The sequence below is a fragment of the Carassius gibelio genome, chromosome B3 (assembly GCF_023724105.1).
Source record: "Carassius gibelio isolate Cgi1373 ecotype wild population from Czech Republic chromosome B3, carGib1.2-hapl.c, whole genome shotgun sequence".
In the NCBI taxonomy this organism is placed as follows: Eukaryota; Metazoa; Chordata; class Actinopteri; order Cypriniformes; family Cyprinidae; genus Carassius; species Carassius gibelio.
This window is the reverse complement of record NC_068398.1, coordinates 2,808,277-2,818,378: the sequence shown is the minus strand read 5'-3', so window position 1 is coordinate 2,818,378 and position 10,102 is coordinate 2,808,277.

The window sequence follows — 10,102 nt, the reverse complement described above, 5'->3', positions numbered from 1 at the left end:
TACTGATAAGATGCTCGGGAGAAAACAGACACATCACTTCATAATCATACTTCGCGTTGTGATTCGGAGATGCTCGTTGTTCTAAATAAATTTGGTAATGAACCCTCTTTTATGGCCAAACGCTTTGAAAATCCCGCTGTACTCACCGAGATTAGAAAAGCAGTCATCAGTGAAATGTTGTGAACAGAACAAAAGGCATTTGTTGTACTGCTCTGGTATTGTGGTAAAAATGAATTTTAGCCATTGGTTCTTCTGATTTTTATTCTTTGGCAGTGAAAATAAAACAAACTTGCCTTTACAATTAAAAACACACTGTCTCCTCGACATGACGCTATCACACCAACCAGAGCGTCTGTGTGTGTGTGGGGGGGGGGGGGGGGGGGGGGGGGGGCAGGTCAGAGTTCCGTTTCACCCAAGACGGTAGGCGGAGATTATTATGCAAAGTGTTCCTAGTGACGTTCATAGAGATGGGCAAAAGATTTGAAATCTATAACGACTCGTTTCAGCGTTCCAGACTCCTTACTTTAGAAGCCAATAACTTTATAAATCGTGTACTTTTTGGTTTAATTACTTTGCACATTGTTTACACTGATGGACAGCTACATCAAACACTGTAATACAGGTAATTTTTGATTTCCCACCTGTGTGGCTCTTAAAGTAAAAATGACTAAAAAAGGGTGATTTATGGAAGGTAGGTATTAGAAACACTAAATGCCATGAGTGATGGAGAGTCTGATGGTAAGTTATGTGTCCTGGTTCAGCTTAGCATCTGACTGCTCATCTGCTCATTATATTTACATGTTTTAGCTTAACATTAGCCTACTTGAATTGGTTAAACTTTGGTTTAATTTGTCTTGCCATATCGTTTATTTTTTTGCTACTGTGCTGATATTCTAGTCTAGCCGTTTGCTAAAGAAATAAATAAATAAAAATCAGAGTTATATGATGTAATGAATAAAACTTTTTTTCACGCAAATTTAATGTTGTGTCAGAGACAAAGGTTCAGTCTTGTTTTAATGAAGTAAAAAAGAGCTACATATAACGAAGGCAAAGGGTCAGATAGCGAACAGGTGTGATTGATAAGAGAATGGGATTCAGCTGGTGGTAATGAGGGGTAAGAGTGAGACTAGGATGAAAAATAACCAGCAGAGGGAGAAAAGGAAAAAAGGAGGAAAGCCAGGATCATGACAGTACCCCCTCCTCACTAGAAGATGGGGACTGACGGGAGCGGTAAAAATCATCAATAAGCGAGCGGTCCATTGATGGCCCCTCCCCCTGGGGCGACCATCGAGCAACCTACGAACCTTGTAGACGGGGAGCCTTCAACACGAACCGGGGGCACAACAGGACGAGGGGGGCGCGAATAACAGGCTTCAAACAAGAGACATGAAACACGGGATGAACACGTCGGAGATTGGCCGGCAACCGGAGCCTGACAGAGACCGGGCTAAGAATCTTAATGATGTGAAAAGGACCAATGAATTTAGGAGCCAGTTTACGCGATGGGTACTGAAGGGGAAGGTTAGTAGTAGCGAGCCAAACTATCTGTCTGCAAATATAACGGGCGATTCTGACACGGCGCTTGTTAGCGGAGCGGCACATAACAGATCGCAATCTACAAAGGGTGGATCGGACCGATCTCCAAGTTCGTTTGCAATGTTAAATGAACGCTTGTACGGAAGGCACCTTGGATTTGATGTTAGAGGGAAAGAGGGGGGGCTGGTAACCCAAACAACCCTGGAATAGCGACAGAGCAGACGCGGGGCGGAATTGTATGAATACTCAGCCCAAGGAAGCTGTTCTACCCAAGACGCGGGGTTACAAAATGCGAGAGTGCGCAACAACCGACCAATAGTTTGATTAACGCGTTTGGCCTGACCGTTCGTCTGTGGGTGAAACCCGGAGGACAGACTAGCTGAGGCACCGTTGAGGCGTCAGAACTCCTTCAAAAAGAGGGAGGAGAATTGTGGCCCTCTGTCAGACACAACGTTCTCTGGGAGACCATAAATCCAAAAAACGTGTTATTTGACCGTCTGAGTGGTCTCCCTGGCTGAGGGGAGCTTAGGGAGGGGAATAAAGTGGCCGGCTTTGGAAAATCAATCTATAATGGTGAGGATAAACTGGTTACCTCTGGAGGGGGGGAGGCCAGTGATGAAATCAAGGGTGATCTGCGCCCACAGGGGAGACGGCAAGGGTCTTAGATACCCAGCAGGAGGTCTATTACTGACCTTCGTCTGGGCACAGACCAGACATGTCTCGTTCACGGGAGGGCCACCAAAACCTCTGGCGAATGGCGGCAATAGTGCCTCTGACCCCTGGGTGAGCTAATCATTTAGATGAGTGTCCCCACTGAAGGACAGCACGACGAGCGGACAGAGGGACAAACAAAAGCCCCCTAGGGCAGAGTCTAGGCGTGCGAGTGCGAGACAAGGCGCGTTTAACCAGGCGTTCAATACCCCAGATGGCCACGCCCACAATGACCCGCTGAGGAAGGATGCCCTCTTCAGACGGTGCGGACTCTGGGGAGAAACTGGGGAGAGAGAGTGTCAGGCTTTAGATTCTTGCACCCCGGCTGGTATGAGATCGTAAAATCAAAACGTGTGAAAAAAAAAAAGTGACCAATGAGCCTGACGGGCATTAAGTCTCTTGGCTGACCGAATGTATTCGTGATTCTTATGGTCAGTCCAGACTACGAACGGCACCGCAGCTCCCTATAATTCTGTTCAGCAGTAGTAAGGTGATGTGAAAAAAAAGCAGGGATGAATCTGATCATCGGCTGAGGAGCGCTGAGAGACCTGTCTGCTGCTTTTGACACTGTTAATCACCAGATTCTCCTGTCCACCCTCAGAAAGATGGGAATCTCTGGAACTGCTCTCCTGTGGGTTAAGTCCTACCTCTCTGACAGATCCTTCAGTGTGTCTTGGAGGGGTGATGTTTCAAAGTCACACCACCTTGCTACTGGGGTTCCTCAAGGCTCAGTACTTGGACCACTTCTCTTCTCCATCTACATGACATCTTTAGGATCTGTCATTCAGAAGCATGGCTTTTCTTATCACTGCTATGCTGATGACACCCAACTCTACTTCTCATTCCAGCCTGATGACCCGACGGTAGCTGCTCGCATTTTAGCCTGTCTGAGTGACATTTCTAGCTGGATGAATGACCATCACCTTTAGCTTAACCTTACAAAGACTGAACTACTGGTGATTCCAGCTAACCCATTGATTCATCACAACTTCTCTATACAGCTGGGCTCGTCAACCATAACTCCTTCGAGGACAGCCAGAAACCTAGGAGTTGTGATGGATCATCAATTAAGCTTCACTGACCACATTGCTACAACGACCCGGTCCTGCAGGTTTGCCTTATACAACATTAGGAAGATTAGACCCTTCTTCTCAGAGCAAGCAACCCAACTTCTTGTCCAAGCTCTTGTTCTCTCCAGACTTGGCTATTGTAATGCTCTCCTGGCGGGCCTTCCTGCATGTACTGTCAAGCCTCTGCAAATGATCCAGAATGCAGCAGCGAGGGTTGTCTTCAATGAGCCAAAAAAAGCTCATGTTACTCCTCTCCTCATTAGGTTACACTGGCTACCAGTAGCTGCTCGCATCAAATTCAAGGTACTGATGCTTGCCTACAAGACGACCACTGGCACGGCACCAACTTACCTAAACTCACTGGTTAAATCCTATGTGCCCTCCAGAAGTTTGCGCTCTGCAAGTGAACAACAAAATTATATATACCTGGCTATGCGTTCTATACTAGACTAACTGAGACTTGTCATGGCACTTGTATTCTGTTGTTGTTCTCTTGTTGACCTGACTGCTTCTATTGTTCTCATTTGTAAGTCGCTTTGGATAAAAGCGTCTGCTAAATGATTAAATGTAAATGTAAATGTAAACATTTATGTCCATTTCACCTTCTCTTCTTGATGGCTGGACGACCACATTATTAAGTTGGACAGGGCATCTAAAACATAACCAAAAAAAGACCTTAGAAAAACAAATTTTGGTTTTGATACATGCATTTTTTTTTTAAGTTTTTGCTTGCCGACTAGAAATTGAAACATGTAACAGCATTTCAGTTTCAACTTAGAATGGAGCTCCAGCTTGAACACCATAAGTTTACACATTTTGTGGCGTTGTTGCAAGACTTCTTCAAAGTATTGTCGTTTCACCCCATGTCGTAAAGTGTGATGTTGTAAACATAGCCGGTTACCAACTGGTTAAGGTTGACATTTGAAGAACTTGCCATATCTATAAAAAAATTAAGATGGGACATAGAATTAGTACATATAGAGTTTAAGAAACTGACAACATTTTACACATAAATAAATAAATTCTTACCGTTTTCTTTTCTTCAGGAGCAGACTTCACTATTGTTGATGCACAATGTGGTCAAGCTTGAACCAGGGACGTCACTAGGATTGGAAGACAGGGGGGGCTTAGCCCTATTTGTAACTTGTGTTTGCAAAATCTTTGCACTCACATACAAGCATGTGTGTGTACTTATATATATATATATATAAAATAATTATACACAGAGAGAGTACACACACATTTATTATTTAAATAAACTTTTATTTTGGATGTGATTAATCACGATTATAATCATCTCAGCCCTAGTTATAATATAGCTAGCATATATAATAAATATATTGAAATAATTTAGTTTAGGACATAGTGCCTAGACCTGTTAACAAATGCTTATTGTTAGAAGAAAACAAAACAATCCTTATAGACCATAGTAATGATTTTTCCAACCTGCGGGTCCGCTTTTATGAAATTATTTAGCCCGCCCCGGCCTATAATAATTCAGCTATCAAACTGCCCAGCTATTTCACTTCAGCACCGCATTTCACACAGAAACACACACACACACGAGGATTGGCACATGTAGCCGGTGAAGGCTCCATCCACAAACAGACTATCATCTGCAGATATAAGGTATTTCACTGCATTTTAACAGGTAATCTGAACGGCCTATATATGTGCAATATTTTAACGAGCCCTCACTAATTGAGTTTAAAGCCACAGAAACAAGAATGAGATTCAGTCTAACATAACTGTGTCTGTGCATCGAGCTCATCATGAGGCACGTGGTCCGGAGCGCTGTATGACTGATGGAGCAGTTCAATTCACCTTTACTACAAATATATGAACTTACCTGCTTTGAATAGCCTACTTTATATTTAACATGTTTGTTTATGTCCAATATTAGTGTTTAAACTGTTGGACTTTAAATCAGGACCGAAAGCTCTCTTTCAGAAACGGGCTTGACTTACCCTGCTTTCTCAGGTTTGACAAACCTCCCATTCTGAAACATAAAACCTAGAGTTTCCCTCATTTCAGGGTTACCATACTCAGAGTTTTCACTTAACCAGCTTTGTGAAATGGGCCCCTGCTGTGCAAGCGCTGTAACTTAGAACATAAACAACTCCAGAGCGCATGCGCAGTACCCGAGATTGTGAAGACTGAGTGAATGAGAGACTGGAAACAAGTGCAAGTTAGAATAGGATTTAATGAATACCAAAACAAAACAAACTAGAACACAAACAATGCTGGAAAGATGATAATCCAAGATGGTGAAGGGCGGTGAGTAATCCAGATGGTGGTGGTGAGTTGGCAGCAGGAGAGGATGGCACAGGAACTGCGGGGAATCGAGTCGGTTCCTGTCGATGAGGTTCCGGGAGAAGACACGGACATCCAGACGCAGAACAACACAAAAGCAAAGCACAGTTAACAACATGAAACAACGCTCTCACAAAAACAAGACGTGAGACAAGCCATTATATAGAGGGAGAGTCATGAGTGACAGCTGCTGCTGATGACAATTAATGGAGATGCCCACAAGCTAATCAGTGCAGACACGAAAAACACAGACTTCACTACAAAGTGCAAAACCCAGAGATCACGGTTTACCAACTGTGACAGTACCCCTGTCCCCTCTAAGAACGCCTCCTGGAGTTCCCAGAAGGGCCTACCTACTGATTGTAATCATCAATAAGGGAGTGATCCAATATGTCCCTAGCAGGTACCCAACTCCTCTCCTCCGGACCGTAACCTTCCCAGTCCACCAGGTACTGGAATCCTCGCCCCCTCCGTCTCGAGTCCAGAATGCGATTAACCAAATAAGTCGGTTCCCTATCTACGAGACGCAGCGGCAGGGGAACCGTAGTAGGCGGATTAATACTTGCATAAAACACGGGTTTAATTTTGGAAACATGAAAGGTGGGATGTATCCTCCTGTACACTGGAGGTAGTTTGAGGCGGACTGTCACCGGACTAATGATCTTGGTGATAGTAAACGGGTCAAAAAATTTGGGAGCTAACTTGTAAGATACGGATCGCAGAGGAATGTTATTGGTAGAAAGCCACACTTTTTGACCCACGATGTAAACGGGAGGCTTTGACCGGTGGCGATCGGCCTTGGCCTTAGTGCGCTCCCTCATCCAGAACAGAGTCTTGCGGGCTCTGGTCCAGGTGCGGTGGCACCTCTGGACAAACACGTCAGCGGAGGGGACAGCAACTTCAGATTCCAGGCTGGGAAAAACTGGTGGCTGGTAACCTAAGCTGCACTGGAATGGAGAAAGGCCCGTGGCTGACACTGGTAACGAATTGTGAGCGTACTCCACCATAGATAGTTGTTGACTCCAGGAAGAAGGATTCTTGGAGACCAAACATCGCAACGTCCTCTCTAAATCTTTGCTGGCTTGCTCAGACTGCCCGTTACTTTGGGGAAGATAACCCAAAGACAAGCTAACTGACGCTCCTAGCCATTTACAAAATTCTTTCCAAAATTTGGATATAAATTGAGATCCCCTGTCCGAAAGCACGTCTACCGGGAGGCACAAACTGAGCGAGCCAAAACAAAATCGTGGACATCACGAGCCATAAGTGGCCACCAGAATCGTTGTTTAAGTAACCCATTAGTTCGACTTATCCCTGGATGACAAGCCACGTTAGAGCAGTGATCCCACTGAATGACTTCGGACCTTAACTCCTCCAGCACAAATAAACGATTCGGTGGACAACCGGGTGGAGGCGCTACCCCTTCTAAGGCCGTCTTGACCTTCGACTCAACCGCCGTGCTGAGACTACTACTTTCTCAGGTAAAATACACTCGGGAGTCACCGGGCGGGCGGAGAGATCAAAAAGATGTGATAAAGAATCGGGTTTGACATTTTTGGAATCCGGGGGTACGATAGAGTAAAATCAAAGCCACCGAGCATGCCTGGTTTTGAGTCTTTTGGCAGTTCTAATTATCTCTAAATTCTTATGATCGGTCCAAACAATGAAAGGTACCCCTGAGCCTTCTAGCTACTGATGCCACTCCTCTAAAGCTAATTTGATGGCCAACAATTCTCTGTTACCAATGTCATAATAGCGTTCAGCAGGAGATAAACGATGGGAGAAAAACGCTTGTGGATGTACCTTATCGTCCGAGGCTGCACGTTGGTACAACACCTCTCCTACCCCCACCTCTGATGCATCGACCTCCACCACGAACTGCTGTGTGGGATCAAGGGCCACAAGGATGGGAGCTGAAACGAAGCGGCTTTTGAGGTTAGTGAACGCAGTCTCAGCTGCGTCCGACCACCTGAAAAGAGTACTGGGAGAGGTCAAGGCTGCAGAGGTGAGGCTAGTTGGCTGAAATTGTGAATAAAATACTGATAAAAATTGGCGAACCCCAGAAACCGCTGTAGGGCCTTACAGGAATCTGGAGATGGCCAATCTATCACAGCCTTAACCTTGTCAGGGTCCATACGTATTCCCTCGGACGAGACGATAAACCCTAGGAAGGGAAAAGACTGTGCATGGAAAACGCATTTCTCCGCCTTGACAAAAAGCCCATTCTCAAGTAATCTCTGGAGCACTCGTCTGACATGTTGAACATGTTCCTCATCCAGAGATGCGGCCGTGCATCCTTATTTGTAATGACTAAAGTGAAGTGACATTCAGCCAAGTATGGTGACGCATACTCAGAATTTGTGCTCTGCATTTAACCCATCCGAAATGCACACACACAGAGCAGTGAACACACACACACACACTGTGAGCACACACCCAGAGCAGTGGGCAGCCCGGGGAGCAGTTGGGGGTTCGATGTCTTGCTCAAGGGCACCTAAGTCATGGTATTGAAGGTGGAGAGAGAGCTGTTCATGCACTACCCCCACCCACAATTCCATCCGGCCCGAGACTAGAACTCACAACCCTTCGATTGGGAGTCCAACTCTCTAACCATTAGGCCACGACTTCCCCATAAATATGCATATATTGACAGTAAATAACATGTATAATACTGAAAAGTAGCAGTATAATAGCGATGGAGCACAATCATGTAAAAAATAACAAAATGTAAACGATAATTAGACAATATTTTGCTGAGTATGTTAGTATCTTATTTCTAATTGTGCTGACAGCTGACTAAAAGTGTGCATCATCTTTTAAGACAAATACTTGCATTTGGGCTGTTACCAAGCAAATGCAATCAGTATCAACAAATTTGATCTGTGCAATGCAGAGAAAACAGAAGCTGCATCTTGAAGTGACATTTAGATGTTTTTACACACTGTTTAATGCAGCTCTGTGGGACATGGAATACTTTAACATGTAGTTACAAATTAATAAAACATTGAAATTATTTAAAAAAATGAAAAGGTGCCTTAAATGTGAAATTATTTGAACCAATTGAACCGAATCATTTAAACGGTTGATTCATTCAGGAACGAAACACTTTCATGTTGCTCAGAGACGCAAAACAGTGCTGTGTTTGGAATGATTTTTGTTTTTAGAGATGGAGCAAAAACAGGGAATATGTTGTCTAAAAATAAGTCTCTTGATAATAACTTTTTGTTTATTAAACTGTTGTATAAAAATAATATCACATTTGTAATTATGCTGACGTTTGGAGAAAAATGTTACTCTCCGTGTGATACTAACTATATGAAATTATATAAGTTATATAGATCTATACATTTTCTGCCCCATATCTTGGAAACAGTGTGATAATTCTAAATTTCAAGTGAAAGAATGCACTATAAATGTGTATGCGAACTAGTCTAGATGATCACGTGATGCATAACGTGATCTCCTCCATTGCTGACGTTTGCAGGCGACAAAACAGCGAGATTCAGGAAGTGTCTAAGGTCTTTTTTGACCCCTCCCCCTTACTGCAGCTGCCTACTCTCGCCTACATTTCAGGCGAGGCAAGGTGCATCTCAAACAAGCCTATTACGATGCACTTACGACATGAACATGCTTAACGTATGACGTCATCTAGTAACATTTAGCAATAGTGATGTGTCGTTCGTGAACAAATCGTTCTTTTTGAACAAATCTTTTAGGTGAACGAATCATTCTCGTTCACGCTATATTTCTCGTTCACTGAAGTTCCTCCCTCCACAGCAGTGTGGCGCTATTAGGAGCGCAAGTGCAGCTCAGTGAACTGTTTCATCCTGTCAAAGAGTTACATCTTCGAGCCAATAGCCTTTGAGTATGAGATATGACAGAGCATGTGATTTGTTGAATGTAGTGAACGAATACTCCCTTCACTGAACGAGTTTCATATGAGTCTGAACTAGATCTAGGGATCTTATCGTTCGTGAATTAAATGACTGAACTTATACACGTCATTTGTGAGCGAGTTGAATGAACGGATACATGTCTTGAATTAAATGAACTGGTACATAGCTTATCTCGTTCGTGAACTAAATGAATGAGAGTAAACAGGGTTAGTCTGCTATTTAGCATGTCAATCTCGCAAAATGCAAAGCGCAGTTATAGGCACAGAGCACATAAGCTTGTTTTGATATTTAGCATACAGAACTCCACGTTTAATCCCTGATTTATGAATGTGAATATATAATATATAAACTGTCTGACCAAACAATTAAAATGCTAATTAGGCAAGAAAACCACGTGCTTTGTTCATCTGAACAACTTAATTAGACTTTATATATTGAATGCGTTTATGCACACATTTTAATAAAGCCAGATCAGTTGTTATAACAAGTGTATACGTTCGTTGATTTAAGACATAGCACATAATACACTCCTTTTGTCACCTGCTGGCTTATTTTGTTTAATACGAAGAACTGATC